At 38.9% G+C, this 26,564-nt stretch overlaps 1 protein-coding gene across 2 annotated transcripts in view; it reads left to right on the top strand.

Annotated features, from left to right (window-relative positions):
- BMPR1B (bone morphogenetic protein receptor type 1B) overlaps window positions 1–26,564 on the top strand; it is a 180,176-nt gene that overhangs the window by 33,520 nt on the left and 120,092 nt on the right. For both annotated transcript variants that reach the window (XM_066317928.1, XM_066317929.1), the window contains exon 2: window positions 8,391–8,452. The gene's annotated coding sequence lies outside the window, so the exon portion shown is untranslated. The remainder of the gene's footprint in view (window positions 1–8,390; window positions 8,453–26,564) is intronic.

Here is a 26,564-nt window from a genome sequence, read left to right as displayed (position 1 = left end):
GCTAAAATGATGAAGCATCTGTTCTGTCTGGTTTAATTAGATATGACTTCCTTCCTGAATACTGCAGGGAGCTCTGCAAAGTGCTACAAGCTCTTGTTCCAGAAGTACTCCTTCGAAGGAAGAATGAGTTCTAATCTAATGCCAACATCTAACCCCCTTCTGTACCTACTCAGTGCCTATGTAAAGGGCTTCCATGTGGACCCTAAATATGAAAACAAAAGCTTCATCATCAAGGTAATTTCTGTTTCCTTTCAGGAGTCCTGGCATAAAATTATTTTTTCTTGCTTTCAGTTTTGCGAAGTTGCTAAAAAGCCATGAATCTGAATATTTTTGTGGGGAAATTTGACACTCATTGTCTATACTTCAGCTTGTATATGAACACTGCTGAAGGGATCTCCAAAACTCATTCATGTTTCTGGATCATTAGATCTGGAATAATGTGTCCAGAACCTTTTTGCCATTTTATTAAAGACCCAGGTAGATGCTGCAGCCTGTAGGAGGTGATGGCAGGGAGCTGGAAGGCTTTAATTCCATTGTGCCTGCCTGCAGAGACAATTTATGTCCCAAGTTTTGTCCTAGGCACTTGCAGGCTGCTGTTAAAGTGTGAAGTGACCTCTGGTAGCCTCAGGACAAATCCAGCTCATTTTAATATGGATATAAGGGCAAGGGTGTCCCGCTCAAACATTGCCACTTAGACGAAACCTTTTAAGAGGCACATAATGACACATAATGCAGCTTGGCCTGTTTTTCTGTGTAAGTTATTTCAGTGCAAAGGGAAAACAAGCATGTAGAACCTCAGCATGCAATTATATAGTAATTTTAAAAGTGGTTGAAGGATGTATAAGAACAGGCACTTAGAGCACAGCATGGCTTGGGGGTTTTAGCAGTGATGGGGACTGAATATTATTTATTCTTGTTCAGGATGCTAAACATTAAAATAGGGATAAAACTGAAGGATATGTAAGAGCAAATTATTTTTTCCCCTCAAGAAACAAAGAGTTAAAATTCATCTCCTTAGTAAACCACACTTAAAGATTAGAGCCCTGAACAAACAAACACTAGATAAGCTTTTAACATAACAACATCATCCTCTGGCATTTTTAAAGGAAAAAAGGCACCTTACAGTTGTATGCAAGTAAGAAGCATATGAGAAAAACTTCCTAAAGGAGGAGTTTGATGCTCTGATTAAGATGAAAAGTCTCAGGGAGATGGGAGAAGTTGAGTAGAAACAATTCTAGATCTAAACAGGCTTCATCACTGAAGAATATTTGAAAATTAATAGTCGAGTTTTGAAGACTCTGCCAAGGTAAATCCTTTTCAGGGTATTTAGTCAAGAAGGAAGGAAGTGTTCAGTTGTTTGATGCTCACAATATGCCAGTGTTGTATTTCTATTTCATAAGAATTTTCTGCTTCACATTGCTGTGGTTAATACTTGGAGTGAGAAAACCACAGAAAATAAAAGTCAGCATTTAATGGGAAGGGGTGAACTTCAGAATAGGACTGCAATTCATGTGGATCCTTTCAAATGGAAAAAAGTAGAAAAAGCCAGGCAGGACTCAGTGGTTGGATTTAGACCCAATACTGCATTTTGAGCAGTTTGCCCATCCCAAACTGGTCCATAATAGTCTCCACTTTTGGTTACTGCTTTTTCTCTAGACCAGAAGAGCATGTCATAGTGTACTTCCAGATGTGACTTCCCAAACTCACTTCAGTGAGTCATGAAGCCGGGTGTCAGTTTTTCAAGACTGTTACATTTAGGCAAGAGCTTGGAGAGGAAGGTGTGAAAGGCTGCTCCATGGTTGGATTGCAAAACCATTGGCTCCAGGGTCTTGTTAATTCTATGTATGAATATGGCTGGAGCCTGAAATCTTGCAGCTTTGTCATGTCTACATGTTTTCCAACTTCTTTTTTACACAAAGACTACAGGGAACACCAGCCAACACGCGGCTTGTGTTATTTTTGAATTAGTATTGTTAGGATTTTGCATGTTGACTAATGTGTTATTGCTGTGGCGTATCAAAGAAATAAAATGAGGCCTTATTTTGACAGGGAAATGTATGTTACAATTTCCTTGTGATATACTGCACTGCCTTGTTAGTTTGATATTTTCCATTAATGTGGAAGAGCAGAGCAGAGCAGAAGAGATGTTCATCTGCCATGAATTTTCCCTCTCCTTGAAAGGCTCTCATGTCCTCTCCCAATTAGTCACCTTCCCTGTAGTGCGTGATGTGCTGCCCACTCAGAGTTTAGCTGGCAGTCCACATGCAGTTTGTTTCCCTGCAAAATCCCTGCAAGCTGAGCAGCTCCACCAGGCTTCCCAGGCTGCCCTGTCGGTCTCTGGGTTGCCAGACTGGAGAAGCTGGACTGTGTTCTTCTGGATTAAACCAGAATATAAAGACCCAGGCATTTTCAAGTAAGTGTGATCCTGCCTATTTTCAGATTCAGAAGTTTATTTGAAACAGTTTATCTAGATTGCTTCATATTGTTATGCAGGTTTTTTTTTTGTCGTGATTTTTTGATGCGTAGGCAGTCACATTTTATGTTCACTGCCAGGCATGCTGAGGTTTAATGATGCAGGTAATTTATGGGCTTTACTAGAGATGGAGGATTTATGGAAGCAAAAATTTATGCAACTAGATACATTAGTGTATTTCTATTTCACTTTCAGAGTAATTAACTTCAGAAGTAATTTGAACAGTTGGTAAAAGTTTTACGATGATATGGCTGTATTACGATTTTCCAGTCAGTTTCACTTTCACGGCCTTGTTTTGTTTGCTTGCCTGTTCACTTATTGCTCTGATTTTATTCAGTAAGAGCAGCAATGATTATAGACATTCATTTCCTATGAAGAGCTTATGCTACTCTGTTAAAAACAAAGCCTAACTCCTCAAAAATAATCTTGTAAAAATGCCTCTTTGAACAGGAAGTTTGAACAGCTGATCTGGGTAGGTCATAGAGAGCAAATGTATTACTTAGGGGACAGGGTGCTAACCTCTAACTTCTACGTCAGAGCATGTCTCATGCAGAATAATCCTCAAGATGTGACCGAGACTGCTCATGTTGTAGCATTAGACCAGAAGCACATACCACTGCCACACTGAGGCTGAGGTTTTAGATGGTATTTGGAGTTGTATTTCAGGGGACAGGTGGAAGTAATGATGACAATTAGAATGCCTTTGATGCCGCATTTAGCAAGTGCTCTTTTACTAAAGTGGGCAGATCAAACAACAGGAAGCAGTTCCCTCACTTGTAATACGAAGCTTGGCTTTGCAGCCCCTGCTCTGTCTGAAAATCTGCCTCTCTTTTGCAGGGAGCGACTGAACTGTTGCTTTCCGTGCTGCCCCGTTTCCCCTGGTTTCCCCATTGGGTTTGCAGGAAATGCACATGGAACCAAGCCAGTTCTTTGTCACCTGCAGTACATCAACACAGCTAGAAGAGCCTGAAAGCCCCCTGCCCCCTAGGCAGTTTACACCGTGGCCGTGCTCAGACCAAGCAAAATGACTTCCCAAGTTAGGGAATTCTGGCTATGAGTGGGGGGCTGTTGCATTTTTGTCCCCATGAGTGATTTGCCCCAAAACCCTGATACTTCCCACTCTTAATGTAACCAGATGGTACTGAGTGGCCCCGAATTACAGAATTTTGCCAAGCACATCTGTCAGACGCAGCAGAAGTGTATTTTATGTTCATGCTGGTCTTTGAGTGGTGGCATTCGGTATCTCAGCTGACATTTAGTAAAGACCATTCTAATCGTCCTCCATTTAGTTTGGTAGCTATTAAACACATCAGCTTCACAAAAACCATGCTTGTAGCCAGCCTTCTCTAAGTCACTGAAAAGTAAGGACATCCTGTTGGCCCAACTGCTTGACTGCTTGGTTAAGAACTACACACCTACAGTCATCCAATACAGTAAATCTATGCTATTGACCTGAGTCCCTCAGTTAAATGTCCTTTAAAACAGGGACCCGCATGGGAGGTGCCTCTTGCTTCTGCCAACTTGTCATTTGCTGTCTTTTGATACATTCTGTGCTGTAAATCTAATTTATAAAAAGAGAGATGACAGAATACTGATTCTATAAACTGAACAGAAAGATTGGATCCATATGCAAAATACTTTATATTTCTTTTGTGTTTCTTGTGACTCAGAAAACAACGTTAGAGGACAGGAAATGTACCTGAGTTATGTACACGCGGATGAGCTGATGTTTGCAGTGACTTGGAGTTGTGAACATAAGATGGAATGTGCTATTCAAGAGTGAGTCCAGCAGTTGTGTCTTTTTTCATGCTTTTTGTATTGCAACTATGTTTAGCATATCATGTTTTGCTTGAGGTGCTGCTTTGGAGTTCTGTAAAGTGACTTGTTACATAGTCAGAACAACAACGGTCAGGTTTTGCATTTTAAATTTTTTTTCTGACATAGAAAGGCATCTGCCAATTAGTCTGAAACTTTCAGGGATCTCCTGCTGTTATTTCTCAGCCATGAACACCTTGTTAAAGTTTATTCAAAGTCAGCGCTCCATGTTGAGTTGCTGGAATACTGAATTGTTCTTCCCACTGGGACTTGCTTGATTTGAGTGAAGGGAGCACAGCTCCCTGCCACTGTACCCAGTTATACCAGTGACTTGTGGTTACAAGCATGAGGGAATAGTGCAGGGGCTACCAGCAAAGAGCGGCTTGGCACATCACACTGTTCGTGCATTTTCTGGTGGCTAGTTTTTTTAAATCCTTCTGTCATCCGGGAGGATGTACACAGGCATTTCACAAATAGTAACATGTATAAACCCACCAAAGTGATTATTAGGCAGTGCATATTCATGTGACTGCTATTAAGCTTTTTAATGCAGAGGTTGGACTAAATGACCTTTATAAAGGTCCTTTGTACTTAAAATGTTCCATGTTAGGTACACATATTTGTAGTATTTGAATAGTAGAAAATATATTCTCTTTATTTTAGTAGCTTATTAGCTATTAAAATTCTCTGGTATTTTATATAGTATATTTTATATACCATGGGTATATTTTTTCTATTTTCCATAGACATGTAGGTAAACAAACTGCATGAGTGTTCCCCTGGAAAGAGCAAACATAAAAAAATTCCTCTTTCATTTATGTAGATAAATCAGTGTTTTCACATTAGTGGGTGGAAGGGAAAAGGCTAAAAATATTTTTTGCCCCTAAATTATATTGCAGTAGCACAAGCACTTTTGCGTGTGTTCCCGTAATTTATGTGTGTGGCAGACTCAAAGGTGAGATGACCCAGATCTGATTGCAGCCTTGTATCAGTGTAAAGCAGATGGACAGCGGCAGCTCCCCAGGCAGCCACAGTGCTCTTGTCGGTGGAAGTCAGCCTGAGATCAGAATCTGAAGCATTTACATATTCTAGATAAGAAGGTGAAACTTAATATTTCGTGTTGCTAGTTTTGAAGGAACTGTCTCAGCTGGGTTTCTGTTTGTTCTGTTTTTTACTGTCTCTTTTTCTTGTGCTGTGAAGTACAAGGAAAAACTAAGCCGAGATATTATTGTACAATAAAAGGCTATCTGGTACCTAAGAATAGGAAAGGAAACTTACTCTGCACGGTCCATCTATTACTAATGGGACATACAGCTGGATCTCTGCAATAAATTACTGCAGCACGTCCCAGGTACTCTCTGAGCAAGAACAATTTCTGAACTGAGCTCACAACTGTGGTTTTTATTGTGGAGAGTTCTCCTCTGTGATTGCAATAGACAGTAAGTAAACTAATGTGATGAAATGTTGTTCTCTTTGTCCTTTTCAGGATCCTGGTTTATTACATTGGAGCGCTTGCATAAACTTGTGCCACATAGGCATTTTTCAGATGTTGCTGAATAAAAATAGCTTCAAATTGCCAAGAAGTGGCTGCTGGGTTAGGAACGTGAATTTCATAAATCTTTTTATCTAAATTAAAGCAAAATAAAATCTTTGTTAAAACAAACTAGAGTACACAAAAAAAGTTTGTTAGGCTGTTTAAAAAAACAAGTGTCTTTGCTTGGCTTGTGGGTATCCTCAACCTGAAGTCCAGAAGTACTAGTTTTTCCTTTCAAACAGAAGATGTCTTCTGAATGTGGACAAGGAATGGGACAAATCAATTAGTGAGAATAAATAATAAAATGTTGCTTAGAGGCATCAGGCAAGGCTTCAGTCCAACAGTACTTTAAAGTTATGCAGACTTTAAAAGGAAGATAAGCCGATAGAAAAGTACTGCAGCAGATTGAGTTAGACACCGGATTATAGTTCTTTTATGGTTGCAAGCAAATAACTGAAACTCTAGGCTTCTATTTGCCATACATGAACACAATGAGATAGTGTTTCTTACTTTCAGGAGAGAAGTGAGCATTGTTTCTCAAAAATGTCTTGTGTGTCATTTATTCCTATTGTATGGGGGGGTTGGGTGGTGGGTGGGGGGTTAAGCTAGATCATTTAGAAACATCTTTTTGGAACTGTTTTCATGGTACAATAGAAAGAAACAGAGGTCTTTGCTTGAGTCTGAAATTGGAATTCTTGCATTTCATATTTGAGCAACATTTAATCATTAGTTTCATTTTAGTGATTTAGTTTCATGGAAAGTTTGCATGGAAAATTTTAGTTATTTTATAGAGAAACTATAAAAGAATTATTTTTTTATCATACAGGTTATTTCTCCATTTAACTGCTGGCACTCCATTACTGTGGATCCTATTAATGTTGTGCTATGTGAATTTTCCAAATTTCCATATAAACTATGTATTTTATATTGCAAATGCTTAGGATTTGGTTTTGTATTGATGGACTGTATGAAATCTTCCAAATGTGGGAAGATATGTTTGTAAAGTATTACTGAACAAACTATTGCAATCTCCCTGTCTTCTTTCTAAATACATTCTCCACTTTTACCAGAGGTAACAAAACCATTATGCTAAAAGAATTTGAGCTAATTGAGACCACCTCCCATCTCCAGGTTTGTGTTTGATCTTGGTCGTATTGAATTTGAGGCAGAAGCTCTCTCAGTGAAGGAATGCAGTGCAAGAGCCTGGGTCCAGATGTTATGCTTTCCTCCTGTACCAGCCTGGGCCTCTGAGGCAGATATCCCCCTCTCTGAAAACGTGGCTTGGACAAAGTGCAAACGCCTCATTTCCTGAAATCTCATTGTTTAGGCCAACAAACAGGCAGGTCAAGCTGCAGGTTGCAGAACTGAAACTGAACACCACCTCAGTTTCCCTGGATCAATGAAGTGTAATTTGAGGCTTGTGGTTGCCTGTCCAGCTTGGAGAACCAGCAGAGAGAACAAAGGCTCTACACTGTGGCCTTCAGATATTTGAGCAGTGAAATAGTGTTGCTGCTGTTCTCTTCTGCTGGCTTTTGGCTCGGGGCTGTGCTGTTTAGGTAGGCTAGGCATAAATTTTTTCTGATGGTTATGCCAGCAAATTCTCCTAGAGCAGAGGCAGTTTGTGCTGGCCCTAGGTAGGTTCGTTGAAGAAGAAAAACAAAACAACAAAACAAAACGCCAAACCAGGAAAGAAAAACTTATTTGAGGTCTGTGGCTGTTCACACAGACTTTCTTACAACAAAAACTTCTTGGTCTGACTCTGCCAGTGTCTCTGTAAAATCAAGTCAGAAAAGAGCCCTTAGTGAACAATAAATGAAAAGCTTGGCACAAGTCTGGTACTAGATGCAGACTAAAGAACAGTAGATGTAACTGGCTGTGATACCTGTGGCATTTTCAGCGACTTGTCTGAATGGTTAGAGCCCATAGCTTCTGCCCTCAGTGGGAGATGGTACATACTAATGTGGGCTGTCTTGACTGGAATGTTTTTGCAGTGTGGCTGCTGCTTTTGGACAGGGAGCCTTTTCTGGTCAGTAGAAACTCTGGCTCACAGTATTTTGTTTAGCTGCAGTTAAGGGTGTTAATTTACAATTAGACCTCACTGGGATGTAATCAGATCCATACTTTTAGGGATTATGGAGGGGTTTTTGCACATTTTTACTGAAGAGCTCATTAGAGGTTGATGGGAGTTGAGTGCATCTCAACCCAGTCATGCACCTCTTTCTGAAGCACCTAATTCAATTGATTGGAGTGTTTAGTGACAAGAAATACAATGTCAGCAGGACCTTAATTATTTAATCTATCTAACCTCAGCATGGGTGTTATGAGTAATGCATTGAGGTAGATAAAACTCTTAAATCTCCATGTCCGAGCAAGAACACTGGGAAAGGAAAAAGGTAGTTTTTATTAGCAAGTATATGCAATATTGAACAATTGCTGCTTGATATGTGCCACACCATGAAAATAGTTAGAATTTCATCTGTCAGTTTTCTCAAGTGTAACTGAACTCTTATACTAATTTTAAATGTGCAATATCATATGTAATAGATATATCTTTCTCCTCTGTTGTAGATTATATCGTCTTACTTAAACTGTGAGACAGGAACGCTTCTTGAAAATTAAGATTTCTACCGGTAAGAACTGAGGTAATTGATTTTCTTTTTATAAAGACCAGTGTTGTTAATGAGCACCATCATAAACACAGAAGTGTTCACTTTTCATGAACTACACTATGAAAAGCTGAAGAAAAATTACTGAAGATGCTCACAGTGACACAAGCAGGATATTTGAGAAGGACAGATGTCTTTCTCAAGTTTGAATGTTGTTAGTATTTTCAAGGCTTAGCACCAAGGATGTCTGTCATGAAAGGATTTGTAAAGAATTGTCTTCTGACAGAAAAGTGGGAGCCAGTTGAGAAAGTGGCTGGAGGTAATGGGCACACAGACACCAGGTGTTGGCAGCATGGCTCTGGTGCAGGCTGCTTGTCATTGTCGGCCTCATATTTTCAGATATCCATTGGGAGACCTGAACTTCGTGTTCAGGAAATGTCCCTAGTCCCCTAGGGGTTATTGCTGAGTAATAGCATACCCAGCAAGTTAAGTTGTCATTCTTTGACTGATGTCTCCCCTGGGGTAAACAAGAGGTAGATCTGCAGAGCAAAAGTCATCAGCTCTTTGTTTAAACAATCTGCTAAAACTCCTGCCTAGCGCTTAAGAAGAAAGGATTTGAGTCTTTTCAGGAGGACTGTTGAAAGATTAAATAATTACTCTGTTCATAATGGGGAAACTCCCCCTTTGCTGGAGATGGTGTTGTAAAGCCTTGTAGTTAGAGCTAACATGAAAACAAAATGTGAGCAGTTTTACCTTATCACATACTGGGGGGAGTTGTGTGGTTTTTTACTCCTATTGCAGACTGAGACAATGCAGGTAAGCAGTTCACTCAACCCCAGGTAAAGAACAGAGAAACAGAAATTTGATGGATGCTTACAAAACCTATGATGTCCTTAAATTATGAACTGTCAATCCACTTTTCCAGGCCACTGAAAACTTTGTGAGCTGTTTATCCTACAGAGCCCTTGCCATCCTTTCAGTTTCTTCCTTTTTGTATACATCTACTTCATCTTGGAGCTTATAAACACAATACAGGAAGTTGTTGAAATTGGAGAATTAAACATTTTTTCATGTGCAGATAGCACTTCCTGACTGCACCACATTCTGTTACCTTGCCTCAGTATCATAAAGAGCCTGAAGTTGAGAGATCGTGTTGAAGTTCCTCTGGGTTTACATTCTTGGAACTTTTCCTAGAGCAATTTCACGACTTAATTTGCATTTGGTGTTACAAAATTTATAAGACTCTGGTGGTTTGTTACTTATACCTAGATTTTGAAAGGAAAAAAAATGAATGCCTGCTAAGTTTAAAATAAAGTTGTAGCCTTTTCTTACGAAAATGGATGGGCTAACCTTGAAATCCCAGCAAGCTGCATGGCGATATTAAAAAAAAAAAAAAAGCTATGCTATCTTCCAAGCATTATAAACTAAACAAATGAATTAAGTATAAGCTTTTCTCTGTTAATCTTTATTTATATAGGAACATGGTATATAAGAATTCTTAAGACTGTCAAAATGCTGTTAATTTTCTGTGTTCCATCTCAAATCTTTGTCTTCCTGTTCTTACAGAAAATGAATCTTTTTATTACTAGCTGTTCAAGCACGTTTTAAGCTGAGTTTTGAAATACTTCCTTTAACAAAGAACTTTTTAAAAATTTTTTGAAACATTTTAAGGCTAGTAATCTATTTACTATATTTAACTACATGATAGCAAATGCTGCTTTTGCTTCTGCAATATCCTAGTTGATTGTTTATCTGCCTGAATCTGAAATGAGTACAAAGATAATAATAGAACCAACACAATTGTGTGGATGTATACATGTGGCTTTTGGTTGTACATCTGCATAAATGTAAACTGCTTTATTGCTTCACACTAAAGACCTTTTAAAGGGTTTTAAAGGGTTGATTACTCTACACTTAAAACACTTCCCTGGAGGAAGGCAATACCTTGGACATCTTATATGATGTTCCTAGTCAGTCCAATCATTTTCGGGGAAAAAAAATTGCCTTAGTAAATTAAACACAGAAAAACCAAATGAGTAGGTCCATGCTTTCTCCATGTAATTCCTGTACTAGTCCTTGGTTTTAGAATTATACTTGTGTAATACGAAGCATTTGAGGTGGCATACGCTTCATTATAGGCATCTGACTGTAAAATGCCACAGAAGATTGTCCACTCTTTTAAAAGCAATTTTTTAACACTTGACCAATTCAAAACGAGCTTTGAAATTTTAGTGACTACGTAAATTCTGAATGCCTTTCCTTATGTGATGGTTGAAGTAGTTCCAGTGGGTTGTACTGGTAGTTTCTGCCACTGCTTTACCAGAAGAAGTTGGAGAACAAATTGTTGTAATTCAAAGGCTGTATAGAAATATTTAATTTGTATACCTGCACCACCATTTATTAATGGAAAAGAAAATCAATAATAAATGATAGAAAAAAGCAATAATAATTCTAGTGCTTCATGCACTTCATGCCTGGAAAACCCATTTGAGCTTGGTTTACTTTAAGAAGGACTTTAACTTAGTTATTGTTATTCTATGACTATTCTGTTTATGGAGAAAAGAAATAATAATTATTAGCCATTACATCAAACCTAATACCTTAATCTGGAATAATTTTTCATTAATGTTTCACAGGGAACCAACGCACCTGAGAAAAGGGCATGGCAATGTCCAGAAAATAGTTGCTCTTACACCCTGGACTTGAAACCAATCGGGTTATTGAGCCAACTGTTACTTGGGCCCATAGTGAATTGTCTTAGGGAGCACAACCAGCTGAAAACTATTTCTTTAGAGGAGCAGGGACCAGGGAGAAAGAAGACAGAGGTAGTCTCAAGTGGTTTAGTTGTGTAAGCTGGTGTCACAGACAGGGTCATGAAAAAGGCAGGGATAGTCCAAGGGAAATAGAATGAGGGAGACGGTGGGGTGGACAGAGGAGAGGAGAGTAGTCCTTTCACTGGCAACTACTGTCCTCTGATCTCAGCTGTCTGGTAAAACTTCTCTTTGCAATTTGATGGGCAGTTCTCCAATCTGATGAGCATGGCAGAATAAAGAGGTGAGTGTCTTACTAGTGAGAGGCCCCAGGAAACATGTCCATCCCTCTAGCTCCTAAGGAAAGCATGCCCCAAGCCTTCCTCCCACTCAGATCTCTTTTAGGACTTCTGTTCTTCCTCCTTCTGAATCTTTCTGGCAGATTCAATTTATGTCATGCTCTGGGGATTTGATTAATTTCCTATTATTGGCTGAGTCTTGCAAAGTCCTGCACTCAAGGTTGGCAAGTGTGCTGTTAAATCTTGGTATAGATGAGTTCTGCTCCTGCACATTCAACCTGTGGCATCTTTACTGTCTGGGACTGTCCACCCAAACCCTGTTTGTTTGATGAGTAAGTGGCACCAGAATGTGAAATCTATCCTATTAGCAGGGTGAATAAATTTACTCAGTATGGAACTTTTAAGTGATTTTTACCATATGCCTTAGGATCATAATTTAAATTAAATTTGCTCAAAATGGAAATCTAGATTCAAGCTGACATCATAACATATGACCTCCACTAGCAATGAAAATTGAAAACATGAGACAAGGACATTAATCACTGAATATTTTATAAGCTGCCCTGAATGTTCATCTGAAATGCTAACGCTATTTTATTTTATGCAATAACAGCTTAAAGTAAAAATTTATGAACACTCTGAGGTGCCTAAGGTAAGGCATTCAGACTCATTTTGTTGTACCCTGGCTCAAATCTTTTGAGTCTTTGGAGAAGTGCAGAGCCACTTGCATGCCTAACCTACTGCTTTTAGTGCACGCATGACCTCCTCCTTTTACTGGGAGTGGAAATGTGAGCAGGATAGTGGGGATCAGATTTGGCAGCCAGACTTGTGTAAACTCAAATTTGTTCATACATACCCATTTGCAGGAGGAGGTGTTTAATGGCCTCAGCATGGAAGTGTCTATGAAGTTTGGATCATTGTTTTCTGGGGTTCTAATTCTGCTTAACAGTCTGAATTTTGGATTGGAGTTCTGATCGTAAGTTTTGATGTGGGTTTTTTTTTTAATACATAGCTGTAGTTGTAATGTTAAATACAGCTGAATATGGAGTATAATCAGTGCAGTAGAGCTTATTTATGCAAAATTGACCATGGCTGTCATCAAACAGATGTCTTCAGATGACCTGATGGAATTACCACTTTAAACCAATTCGTAGTTTCATTTTTTGAGTCTTGATGTATTTTCATTGATTTGGGGTTTTTGTACCTGGTATTTTATAATTAGTAGGTACAAAATCTATTTGATGGTCTGAAAAGGAAGAAATGTAAGAATGTCTTTTTAGCTTGATCTCAGATTTATAATGCTTCGTCTGTAATATATGCCCTTTACGTGTGAACTCATCAGTGTAACCCAGAATCTTCAAAATTTGATGTCACACCTAGTTGGCTTGGTAGAGTCTGGAAAAACACAAAGTTGGATTATTAGTTTCCAAATAATTCACTGCTGCTCTTTTGCTGGAAGAGCTTCTTTGTTCCTATGTAGCTTGAGCCAGTGATTTAAAAATAGATTTAAATGCTTTCATAGGTGAAAGTGAGCTTAATTGACAGTGAGCTGGTTGTAGCTTTTGTATTTTGCTTTATTGGGTAGTGCCAGTAGTAAACTGAATTTATTGAAGTAAATCTATGAAATTACCTCAATTGCCTGATCTCAATAATATTTCTAAGGAACTTCGCTATTTGCGTGTTTTCATTTTAATGTAAGGTACATGGTGCAGCTTGTATATGCATATTGTTTGAAGGCTTTGAATGGTTGGCCTGTCTGATCCATTTTAATACATTCCAGCCTTTTTCCATGACATCATTATTGTAACAGACTTCCTAGAAAATATGAACAGCTGCTGTGTATTTTTTTCCTGTGTTTGATATTAAAACTGTAGCAGCTATTCTGTTCTTTACAAATGACAGCAATAGGCTTGTCTGATGTAAAACAAAATGAAAAAAAGTCCAAGTAAGGAGCTGTGATACTGTTAACAGGCCAGTAATGTAACAGGTCCCCATGTATGAATCATTTCATAATGCAATAAGGGATTACTTATGCTGCTGTCATACTGGTCAAAGGTTGGTCCCATTTCCTTCCCCCCTCCTCCTGAACTAAACTGTGCATCATTAAAGATGATGAAAACAGTATTGTGCTCAGCTTCCTGGCCCAGATGGCAATTTGCATGAAGAATTTTACTGTATTTTTTTTTCCCCTAATATTCTTATGCAGACTGTGCATAGAGGTTTTAAAGTTCTTTTCAGTTCAGGTCAAGCAGATTCCTTCCTTGTTGCTCTGTGCATCTTGGCATTCAAGGATCACTTAGAGACCACTTAACATTGAGCCTCGAGTATTAAATAGAACTAAGAATTCATCAATCTCATTGTTACATCTGATTTTCTATCTTGCTCCATCTGTAAATACTGTGACTAGCTGAAAGGTGTCAAAGAGGGACGTGGACCTTTAGGTCATTATATTCCATGCTGTCTGAAATACCTTGGTTGGAGTTTTAGTATCTTTGAGACAACTTGTGCAAACCAACCATGACATCTGGTACATTTCAGGCCTCACTATCTGCATTTGACACAACAAAACCAGCCTGTATAAAGAAAACCAATCGTTTCTGTGGCTCTGAATAGAAACACACAACACTGTGTGGCTGACTTAGAGACCAGACAAGTCTTAGAGTGTAATGTGGCCATGAGACAACTCATCATCCATTAATGCTGTTATCTCAGTCCTGTGTCGTTTGGAGTTCCTTCTGCCTCCATTTTCATATACATCACCTGTGTATTTTCTCCTGTGTGTGGGGGGAAAAAATAGCAACTACGTACTCTTCTTCTTTATGAAGCGGGGAGATGGTCTATGCACCAGGTGTGTGTCTGTGAGCTCATTGAAAAGTGCTCAAAGAAAATCAATACTAACCTTGCAATGAGAAGTTAGATGAGGAATGGCTGCATTGCTCCTGTCTGTGGTGTTCATCAAATGGTGCCTGTTCTGCAGAGCATGTAGAGAAAAAGATTCATGAAGAAAATAACTAATACCTTTTGGCAATTATCAGTTCCTAGCCCTTCTTCATCTGTCAAGGACTCCATGAGAGACTGCTTGGCCTGTTCTCCATTTATGTCCTGAAGCAGTCTTGAAAGCACATGATACATAAATAATATTAATTCAATTATTATTAGCCCAGATGTGAGAACACATGAAAATTACCTTCTGTTCCATAACCAGAGAAGGTCTATAAACTGAGTATATCATGTGTGTTGCCTACAGAAAAAAATCTGAGGTCATTCCTTGGAATATTTGATGCACCAAGGTACTGAGCAATTAATGGTTGATATCTGTGGCTTCTGGGCTGTACCACACCCTGGCTGGAAAGACAGCTTCAAACCACACAAGCCCTTTTGAAGGTCAGCTCACACCAGGGTGGCATGGTTAATGAAAATGCAGGTTTTTTCCAATGTTAGACAATTTCTGAAGCTGATTTTTTTTGGTTGCCTCCTTCTTGTTTACATTGAAATGAGTGTAAAAGTCTGATATTCAGTGGAACAAAATCTGTGTCTCATTTTCACTTAGTTTTTGCAGGTAATTGTAAAGCAAAGTGAAGACACAGCATGTTATGTATAAAGTATTTTGAGACAGTAGTTCTTATCATACCACTTCTGCTCTGAGGAAAAAGTCTTTCTCATTATCCTAAAATTTCCCAGTATGGGGAAAACTGTAGAGACTTGGTCCTACTGATTTTAGCTTACTGTTTTTTGTTCTTTGAAGCATGCAGAAATTAATTTCTTCCTTCCCCTTCTCCCAACTCCCCATATTGTTTTCAAAATTATAGTCCTCTGGTATTGCATTTCTGGCCAGTCTGATTTATTTCAGGTGTGCAATCAGGCTGTGGATGGTTTTATTAGTTAATTTCTGCAAATAAACTTCTTTAAAAAAATCATTTTTCCACTTCCTACCCCCAAAAGAAGGTTCAAGAGAGTAATTGATATTTGCATAAATACATACTAATGGGGTTTAAATAGATGTCAGAGATAAATATTTGCCAGATGAGGTTACAAAAATTCTACTTACAAAACAAATTTATTTCGTTGCTTTTACTTGTATTTTAAAAATGCAAAACATCAACCATCCTGTAGAGATTAAACACTTCCTGGTGAAAAGCAATTTTGCAGTCATTGATACTTATGAACTACAATATATAAAATATCAAGTAATTTTATAATAATTACCACATCCATTCCGATTTGTGTGACAAAGCAAAACTGTGGAGAAATTCCACTGAAATTAATGTGGTTAATCTATAGTTACACTATGGAGTCAAACAGTAATAGGGATCATTCATTTGTAATTTGAATGCAAACAAATCGGTAATAATTTCTACCATTCTTCAGACGTGTCATGGAAAATGCTTTGCATTTTGCTTCATAGAAGTCTGAAATAAAACTTGAAATATGTCTTAGTAATAGCGTATGTCCACAAAATGTAATTCACTGAAAAATTATTTAAGTGTGGCTTTCTTACCAGCACCCTTCTTATAGTGAATCTGCTTACCTGTGAGAGAGCAGAGAGAGCAGTGAAGAGTAGTTGAAAATGGCCTGGTTTATAATAATTAACAGTGTATTTTAAATTGAGGGCAAGAACTGATTTTTCTCATTTGCTGTACAAATTCTTTTCAATTAGATTTGTGCTAAATTCAGTGGCAGACTGTGGAACAAAAAGTATGTCTTAATAGGCTGAACATAATCTTTCAGGTATTTGTGCACCTCCTAGCAGCAGTGCTTGCCCATGCAGCAGGTCCAGACAGCTGCTTCATCTCTTCCATCAGAAGTACTCAGAACATCAAAGTACATAAGACACAAAGACCTTCCTTGAGGCCCACAGTGCTTGAAAGGCTTTACTGGTTTACTGGTTTCTGTGTTTTTCTCTCTGCTGTGTAGATGCATGTCCTCATGATAAACTCTTTAGGGTGTAGTTCACATGTGCGTCACTTCCCAAGACCGTTGGTAATAACAGGATTGGGAATGATTTTTGGGATGGGGAATTTTTTTGGCCTTCATCACCATCAGCTTTACACTGGCCTATGTTGGCAATGAGTATAATCTATAATAAGCTATTGCCTTTAAAAATGGTAGCCTTTTCTCTGTGACATGAGTTGATGGCTGTTAGACCAAATGCAGAAGTCTGTACTGCAAACCATCAGTACTAAAGTAATTGTAATAGTATTGCTGCTACAGCCACGATATTCAAAGACTGGTAAGGGGGGCAGGGTTTGCACAGAGAGGTAATATCTTTTATTAGATGAACCAATATTGTTGGAAAAAACAGATGCTTCAGACAAACAAATCCTCCTTCAGGACTGTGCAGGAAAAGCTTTCCATGCCCAGAAGCTTGTCTGTTTTTTCCAAGTGTATCAGTTGGTCTAATAAAAGATATTGCCTCTCCCTGTAAACTCTGCTTAACTGAAACATGAGCATTTTTATCAGCCCTTTAACAGAAAAGCCTGCAGCAGCATGGGCATGGTGCTTTCCTGGATTTCATATGTCATACTTCTACTCCTGCTTCACCTGCCCTGCACTTCTCAGACACAGGGCAGAAAGGGAGAATGTGTTCAATTAATAAGATTAATAGACACAGACTGATGAAGTTTATCAGACTAGTTGGTTTATTCCTTTCCTTAGCTTTTGCTTAAATTTTTGGTGGAAAGGAAATTTTGCCCTCTGTGTAGTCTTTTTTTTTCTCTCCACTTGAGTGATGTGGGTCCTGTGGTTCCTGTTAGTGCTGATTTCCTGGTGCGGTCCGCCTCCGTATTGGAACAGTTACAGAAGGGAAAATTGTTCCCTGGCCATTGCTCTGCTTTTCTGATGTATCTGATTTTGTAATGTATTTAGATCTGTAGTGATAGTACTCACCCAATAGCTGGCCATAAGTCTCTTGCTTAGAGTTTGAAAGGGCTCTAAGGCTCTCCTTGCAGAAAACAGAAGACAAAAAATATTTGGTGGCTTAACGGGAAGTGTGTCTAAAAGGATTTGCTGTAATGTAAAAACAAAAGGACCAATGTTTCCAGCTAGAGAGCACCAAACATCTTGGAGTCCACTGTGGAAAATGTTTATAGTGTTGTATAGTTTTACTAGCACAGATTGAAGGAAAACAGCTTTTTGAATGATTTTGGGGACTAGATTCAGTAGCAGTGGAATACTGAAAAGTGGTCAAGGAAAACCCCTCTCTGCTGTGGGGTGAGAGCAGGGAATCTGTACGGAGTACTCAGCTTCCTGTACAATGTGCCAGGACCAATGCTGCCTTCAGACTCCCTGAGGGTCCTACATGTGCTGAGGGGAATTGGGTTGCAATGCCAGGAGTCTGTGTGGGTGCCCTTGGGCCTGCAGATTATCAGGTCAAAGTACTCCCAAATCCTTCCACAGGGATACTGTAAAAACAGTGGAGCTGTTGCCTTTCCACTCCTCCGCTCCCAAGATGCCTTATATAAAACCTGTTTACTTGGGCTGGTTTTTAGCTGACATTCTCTTAGTTGTGTTTTGCTCAGCGTCTCCAGTGTGGTGGGCAGTAACATGTGCAGAGCAGTCTCCTGTCTCTGCACTGAACCGTGTGTGATAACTGTAGTGCCTTTAAACGTCTTGGAAGGATTTATCTCTTCTCAAGCAATAAATATTATTAAAGCACCAAAGTTCACTAGCAAGGCCATCAATTTGTTTAATTGTCTTAGGTGTCTTCGCTGCCTTTATCGTAAGCAATGCCAGCAGTTGCTGAAGGCTGTAGCTGCAGGGTGAGCCTCGGGCTGCCCTGGAGTCCCAAGACAGTTTGGCTTTTACGCCCCTGCAGCAAGAGAACAAATAGTTCTCTCTGCACATTGCAGAATGAGGTGTGAGTGAGCTGTCGTGTCGTCTCAAGGAACTGGACTGGAGAGCGAGGCTGAAGCCAGGGCTTGAAAAATGCAGCCTGTGCCTATGTGCCAGAGCGAAAAAGTTGGGCTGGCATTCTTCCTGTTGTGTTCGGAGGCAGTGACTGATGGGGGCTTGGATTTGAACTTGAAAAAAGAGATGCCTCTGCGTTAAATCTACATGTAGACCAAAAATGAGTGAGGAAAGAAAGGTGTGAGGGGAAAGTGTGTTTTGCCAGATGCTGCCTTCATGCCATGCATTGTGGCCCTTACTCTTCTGCCTCCAGGAGAAAGGCATGTGCCTTTTTTGGTCTCAGTTGGTGTGAGATGGTCCACTTCCTCTTGTAGATCACTAAGTAACTTCAAAGCCTTTAAACTCAACAGCTTTCACCTTCTGTCCCTCCAACAGACTGATTTTTCTGAGTCCTTCTCAAGTTTTGTGTGCTGAATTTCTCCCTTCCCACCAGCAAGTACTAGGATTTTTCTGGTTGTGCTGCCATGAGACTGCACTGAGTGCCAGGGTGGGATTATCCTTGATATCATCATTCTGGTAGCATGTGAGAAAAGAGCCTAAACCCTAGTGTTCTGTAGCAAAGAGGAGGAAGACATCCTTCTGCTTTGAATTCAGCAGTGTTTTCATTGCTGCTTCATCCTTGCAGGCAGCTGTTCCTTGACGCTCTTCATGCCTCTTGCGGGGTTCTAATGAGCAGCCGTGAGCTGCTGCAGCTTGGCACACATCTACGCAGCTGGAGAGGTATCCAAAAAGTTATTTACTTGCTTGCAAACATGAGAAGCCAGCTATTAGGTTTACTGCCCGTTCGTGTTTGGAAGATCATTTTACAGCCAAAAGAAAGCTAAAAAATCTGGAGACACTTTGGCATTTGGCTAGCTGAGTGGGTGGATAGGTTGTTTTCAGTCCTTGGTTGGAGCACAAGGTGTTGGTGCACAAGGGTGGAGAAGCAAACCAATGTAATTATAATATGAAGTATTGCTTAGGAGCTGAAATACTCCATGATGTATGTCATGACATGTCAAAATATAAGGTGAAAGTCTGATACAAGCAAATGAATGGCACCTTTGGCCAAGAAAAGTCAAGGAAAGAAACAGAAAACACGACCTGAATCAGCAGAGAGATGCTAACACAGGCAGTTATGTGTAAGTGCTGTGTATGTGGGACAAATCAGTGTCATCCAAATCTCTCTTTAAAAAGTAATGAAACACACAGCTACCACCATGAAAGCTTAATGTGCAAGGTCTGCTGTAAATTACACTGCAGTGTATCACGTACGGGGACTCTGAATGCTGGAACTGGTGCCTCCCTGACATAATTTGAGGCACGTGTGGTAGCAATTCAAAGACATAAATTCTAATATATGTAACTTGTAGTGTAGTCTTGTTGACTTTTGCCGAATCTAGGCTAATAATAATAAAAAATATTTAATATTTTTGGTGATTTAACTAGCTTGGAAGCCCATCTGTTGAATCTGAATAGCTTTGTGATGATAAAATAGTGATGACAAAAATTAAGGGACCAGTGAGATTGACATGGAATCTGCTTGGTTTGTAAGTACACATGAGTTTTCATGGAACTACTTTGAAGATTGTGAAGATTGAAATAAAACTGGATTTGTTCTCTTTGATAAATGAAAGGTAAATATAGCTTATATTATTTTAACTTTTTCCAAGAAGGGTCTTGCAACATTTATCTCTTGCCCTTATCTGTATCCTCTTGATAGCTGTTTATTTCCAGTTTTAGCACTTAGCTTCATTTCTCTGCTTTAGCAAAATTCCTTTATTTTTTCTTCTCCATGTAACTTAGTAGATAGGACTTGCCTTTAGTTGCTGTAAAATGTGAATTTTTGCACATGTACAGTAATCCTATTTTTTAATATTTGTCTTTCACAAACTCTTCAATGATTTTTTTTTTCCAGAAAACTTTTAAAATTTTTCCTCTTCTTCTTGAAGATTCTTCATCATGTATCCTCACATCACTTTGTACTGTAGACACAGGAGCCTCACTCTTTCCCACAGCCATGCACACCTTGTGGTTTGAAAAATTGACCCATTCTTTATGCATGCTTCTCTTCTCTTGGCTGGGAATTATTTGCTTTAAATCTCTCTTCTCCCATGTTAATTCTGGCTAAGTTGATTGGTGTTGCTCTTCTTCTCTTAGTAAATCCATTAATTCCAAATTCTTCAGCTGCCTCTGAAGAATCTTAGAGCGGCTGCTTCTTGCCAGTTTGCTTCTCTTCCATCAGGGTGACCAAATCTTTCTCTTCTTTTTCCAGTGATAATCCAGGAGGTGCTTCCTCTCTGTTCTTCTCTCATCTCTTTCTTAGTTTTAGAGGAGATAGAATTGCTTTTGTCTAATGTCAGTCCAGTTAGGCACATGTTATCTAATCAGTGACATTTTCTGGAGATTCAAAACCTTCTGGCTCCAGTTGTGTTAACTATCTGACATTTTTCCTTTGGGCTCCAGATCCTTCATTGGAAGGGGACATCATAACCCCAGACACCTTTCTATCCTAAGATATTATGACTAAAATTATTTTCTTCTGTTTCAGCTTCTGTTTGCTGAAAACTCTAAGTTTAAGAAATGCTATCTTATTTTAAAAACACATGGCTCCTTGCATGCTGCATTTATTCCTTAGGAAAAAAAAAAAACCCAGAACATTTTCAGACAAAATAGTTAAACTATAGGTCGTTGCCAGTATGTTTTCATTCCGAATTTTGCTTATTTGTAGCTAATCTTTCACCGGCTTTATTTTTAGTTTAAGGATGAAATTTTTTAGTCAGCAAATGAACTAGCAATTTGTCATGGTCACTCATAAGTTAAAAAGCCAGCCAGATGCTGGATTTTTCATTCTCTATTGTTGTGTTTTGCAGTAGCTAAAACACCAGTTGAGTGTCAGGCTTAATGCTTTAATGCTTTTAAAACACTCATGACTGCTAAGCAAAATGTTCGTTCTTAGAATAAAGAGTAAAAAGGCAAAATATTTCAGAGTCTTGAAAGATTTTATTTTTATTCCTCCATTTTTTTTTCTGTTAAAAGGTGCCACTACTATTCCTCCCAGGTGATTTTCTTTTTTTTTTTTGTGCTGACACCGTCTTGTCCACTTGGACCAAAGTTGCAAGCTGCACATCTGGCTGAGCCATGTGTGTTTGCTGCAGGAGAGATGAGACACACAGTTTTTTGTCAGAGGTTCTGTGAAGCTGATATATGGCACAACAGATGATGCCATGAATTATTTTATGAGCCCTCACTTTTGAGTGCCCAATTTCTTTTGACTCCTACAGCTCCAACATTTCTCAAATGCTACGTGATATACTAATGCAATATTCCTCTGAGGCTGGTTTCCCATCAGGATTTTGTGACTGCTGTGGGCATCTCTAAGTCCATCCATTAGTAATGCTCAATTGCTATTGACCAATTCGACCCTAACTCCTGTGATGCTTGGAAGCACAAAGACACTAATTTTCTGCAATAAAGCTGGAAATCATATGAAAAAGATAAAGAGGGCTAAAGTAGTATGCTCCTTGAATTTTTTATATGTGTGTACATGTAAGGATATATATAAGTGCTCTATCAAAATTTTGAATTCTCTTTATGTTTACTAGATGTGGCTTTTTAAGCTGTAAGAAAACTGCACAAACATATTTTCCTATGCTGCTGGCTTCCCAGATAGCAGGACAAAATTTGCTTGCTTGTGTTAACAAGCAAGTACAGAGGGGTAATCAGCTTTTAATCAGTTACATAATTATGGGGAGATAGAGATTCGTGATGGTTTCATTTTTTAACCCCATGGGCCATAATTGCCTTTCTTGCTACATATTGTTCAGCCTTGCTATATAGCCATAAAATCAGTTTGCATCTATGTGAAATGGGACTCAGAACAGCTTTTCCTCTTTTTTTTTGACATTGTTTTCAGTTACTAACCAATCAGTAAAGATTTGGGAGTGATATAGGCATAATGCAGGAAAATTGTAAACAAAAATCTGTTTTTTAAAGGAAATAACCAATGACTTCTTGAACTTTGAAGCCTCATTTTTAATAATTTAACACAACACATGGATTTGTGTTCATTACATTTTATCTCTTTGCAAAAAACATGTTGGGAAGAGTGATCAAGAATGAGCCAAGACTGTGAATAACTGTGGAAATAGCCGTACCTGACTGAATAAATTATGATCTGTGGTCAGCCAAAAATTGTGCTACACAGTGAAAATTTTTCCATTAATTTCCTAAGATTTTTTTTTCTTTCTGCCTGTTTGTCAAATCCATCATTTATATCAGATGCATTTTCAATGTCTTTATATAGCATATTTTGGACGATTCTTTTGTTGTCAATCCATCTCCCCTTTTCCATAGCTCTTTTCTTATTTTAAAAACCACCAAGCTTAGGATTAAAAGATTATTTGGAATGCCGCACTAAATGATTCTGTTAATGTTGGACTAATGAGAGGAATTTTCACTGGTATGAGGTAAGTTGCAAATCAATAAAATTCATATAATCAGCACTGAAGAATAAGCAGCATTCAGCAAACAGTAACTCAGAGAATAGAAAAGGTTGAGGAAGCAATATAAATATGAGCCATCAATGAGCCCTGGTGGAAAGGAGAGCCAACAGCTTCCTGGGCTGCAATGGGCACTGTGCTGCCAGCAGTTGAGGAGAGGATCCTGCACTTCCGTTCAGCACTGCTGAGCCACATCTGGGGCTCTTGGGCCAGTGCTGGGCTCCCTCATACAGGGAACACATGGACATAGTGGACCCAGCTCAGGGAAGGTGCCATGAAGATGTTCAGGGGACTGGAGCATCTGTCCTATGGGAAGGATTGAGAGCTGGGAATGTTCAGCTTGGAGAAGAGTAGGCTCAGGGGGAACTGATGTGTACAAATATCTGAAAGGAGGGTGCAAGGAGGATGTAGTCAGGCTTTTTTCAGTGGTGTGCAGTGATGGGCAGAGACACAATGGGCTCAAGCTGAAATTCAGGAAATTCTGTTTAAACATGAGGGACAGGGGAAGTTTTTACTGTGAGGGTGCTCAAACTCTGGCAAAAATTGCCCAGAGAGAGTGTGGAGTTTCCATCCTTGTAAATGTTAAAGATCCAACCAAAGCCCTCAGCAACCTGGTCCAGGTGACCCTGCAGGATGGCTGCATTAGGTTCTCTCCCAGGTGCCTTAAAACCTCAACTGTTGTATGGTTATACGTAATAATAAATAAAATTCGGAGTTTTGTCTTTAAGATAGCTATCTTATTTCTCATTAGGAGTGACCAAACAATTTATTGATTGGCTGATTAATTGATTTATTGGCTGATCTGAAAACACTGTAAGTAATTATTCTTTCCCACACTAAAGAAATGTGCTACCATTTTCAGACTTGAACCACAATGATGAGAGCATGGAAGCTTAGTTTAAAAAAACGTAAGAGCAGCCTTTCATTACTACACTGTGCATTCCTAGATAATGTGAATACTTAAGAGTAATTGAGGTGGCACGAAAATTGTTCTTGTTTTGCCAATGTAGCTTTTGGAATGTTTTATCAGTTGCTTTCTCATGTTGTGTAGTGATTGGGATTACTTTGTGTTTATATAAATGGTGGTCATCTTTTGGTTAGAAGTCATTCTTCTCATGGGAGGGTCTGAGAATATAAAACAAAGAGCAGTCGTGTAATATAAAGCTGATTTGAAACCTATTTCAAAATGGTGATGTTACTTAATCTCTAATTTCCATGTGATCTCTGTAAGTGGATAAAAAACTAACTGTGGAGTGGGTCAGACTGTCTCAGGTAGGACTGCACATCTCAGACCTCATTCACATTTCTTGTTGGAGATGGACCCAGTGTGCCCCGTGTTCCTCCTGCATTTCCTTCTTGGCTTTTCAGAAGAAGGAAGCTTGACAGCATGGAAGGATCAAAACTTGCCATGAAGTCTTGGTGCTGTTGACGTGATTTATAACAAGGTTATAGAAAAAGTTGCTGTTAGATTAGTGTAAACTCTGTGTGGTTCCATAGCTGTCATCAACAGCAGAGTAAGTGTGGGATTTGTTTCTGGATAACGTAACCAAGGATAACATGTGTCCCAGTAGCACTAAATCTTAAATCAGGGGACTATGATGTATTAGAATGTCTTGCAATGATGTTTACATTACTACATTCATTGTGTGAAGAAAAGGAAGGTGCATGAACAGAGCTGGGGAAATGAGGACATCAGGTCACGGTGATCAAATCAAAGCTTCCACAATACTTGAGGCACACCAGACTGCAGTTACTAGCTCTACTAGAAAGTTAATTCTATTAGGCTGCAAGAAAGGAATCAATTGAATTAGTCTGAGAAACACTTAGGTAGTTAGTTTGCCTTTCCCATGCATTTGGACTAATTCTTATTCTTTTATGTTATATTTCTCCTCCAATGAACTCATCTTCTGACTGTCACACATATGCCTGCAATATGTATTATGGAAAGAATTTGACTCTAATCCAAATATTTAGTCTGATTCAAACAAGCCCAATTCACTGCATATCATTACCTCTGTTTTCCTTCTGCTATGAGTAGTGTAGCTGTCCAGCAGCTTGCATCCAGCTGTGAGGGCAGGCATGCAGCTGTTCAGAGAAGTCCAACGTCAGAAATAAAATGAGGCACCTATGAGAGATGCGTTTGTGGATAAGTGGCATAATTTACTCTCACAGTAAAAGAAAACAAACCATCAGCACCTCTGAGTCAGTGAGCTGCCCAATGGTGAAGTTCAAAAATAGCTGCACATGTTTAGTACAGGCTGAAATGGATGAGGCTTCTCGACTTGTTGGCTGTTTGTTGTAGTTTGTTTTTTTAGCCAAAGTGATAAAGTGAAGGCATGATGGGCTGCAGAACCTAAGTAAACTCGCTTTGTTAATTTGTTGTAACTGAACATTTGTTAATGTTCAGTTCATTTGTGCTCACTTGTGCTACAGTGACACTGCCATACCATGCCACAAAGAAACAGGCACTATTAGAGATGTTTTCCCTTCGTTGTTCCTACAGGTACTGTTTTAGTATGTTGGAGTACAAGTTCTGCACATGACTTTTTTCAGATGCGTTTTAGAAACTTTTGGACATCCTATTGTTTCAGGACTTTTAATACTGAAATAGATTACATATACACAGTATAGTTGCTTTTATTACAAGAATGGATCAGTTAAGTATTAGCTCTGATATATGTCAGGCTTGCAAATTAACTCTCATTAAGTGCTGAGTATGGTTGGTGCTTTTTTTTAATTTAACCCTCCAATCATATGTTTTGAATATTTCTGTCTCTTCCTTCCCCGTTAATCTCTTCCTCCTGTACAATATGTTTCTAATCCACTTCTTAATTGTGTGGAATCCTTTTAAGCAATTTAAATAGTGATTGTTTTCCTTCTTGTAGCCATTAAGAGACAGTTGTCTTGCACATGATTTATTAAGTGTAGTCTTAAAAGCAGTGATTAATTAACAATGATTGAGGGCATAACTGAAAATATTTATACAGACTGACTTAAGGCAAAAGAACTTTTCATGTGAATATTTTCTTGTTCTAAATGAGATTAGGCTCATTTTAAGAACAAAAATGGGAAAAGGGATGCTCAGTTGTATGCCTTTTGTGCTGACAGCTTGCTGATGTTTTGCAGCAAAGTGGGCTCTTCACCTTGTTTGTTGTTTTGCACTTCAGGGCAACATTTATTCTCTGGGAGAGCTGAGGCTGCTGGTTTTGCCCAAAGAAGACAAAAATCACTGGACTGTGTTGTTATAAAGCTACACAAGTATAGTTACAGTTCACTTCAATGCCTTGTTTCTTGAAAACTTAGTTTTTAAGGGGTATGAATACCTGGTCCTGCACAAAAAAATTATGGAAGCAGAAGAAATTTTGATGCAGCATTTGTTGATTGTGTTGCAATGACCAGAAAACTGAAACCACCTTCTGCAAATTACCTGCTGTGTGATGTCTTTATGTTTTTAATGGTCTTCTCTTCAAAAGTCCTTTTACAGTATTGCTTCAGTTAGAAAGAACAAATAGGCTATTTATTAAGTGTGCAGTCAGCAGCATTTCAGCTAATAATGAATAAGTGCTTACAATAATCTATCAACAGTAAAGGATTTTTTAGAGTCATGTATGATCTTCCTGTCTGCTCCCTGGAGTCTGAAATATTTATTGCTCGGAAACAAAGACCCTTAGAGTCAAAGGTAAGCAATGGCATGCTGAAA

Source organism: Sylvia atricapilla, chromosome 4 (genome assembly GCF_009819655.1).
Source record: "Sylvia atricapilla isolate bSylAtr1 chromosome 4, bSylAtr1.pri, whole genome shotgun sequence".
NCBI lineage: Eukaryota > Metazoa > Chordata > Aves > Passeriformes > Sylviidae > Sylvia > Sylvia atricapilla.
This window is presented reverse-complemented; position numbering and strand designations above follow the sequence as displayed.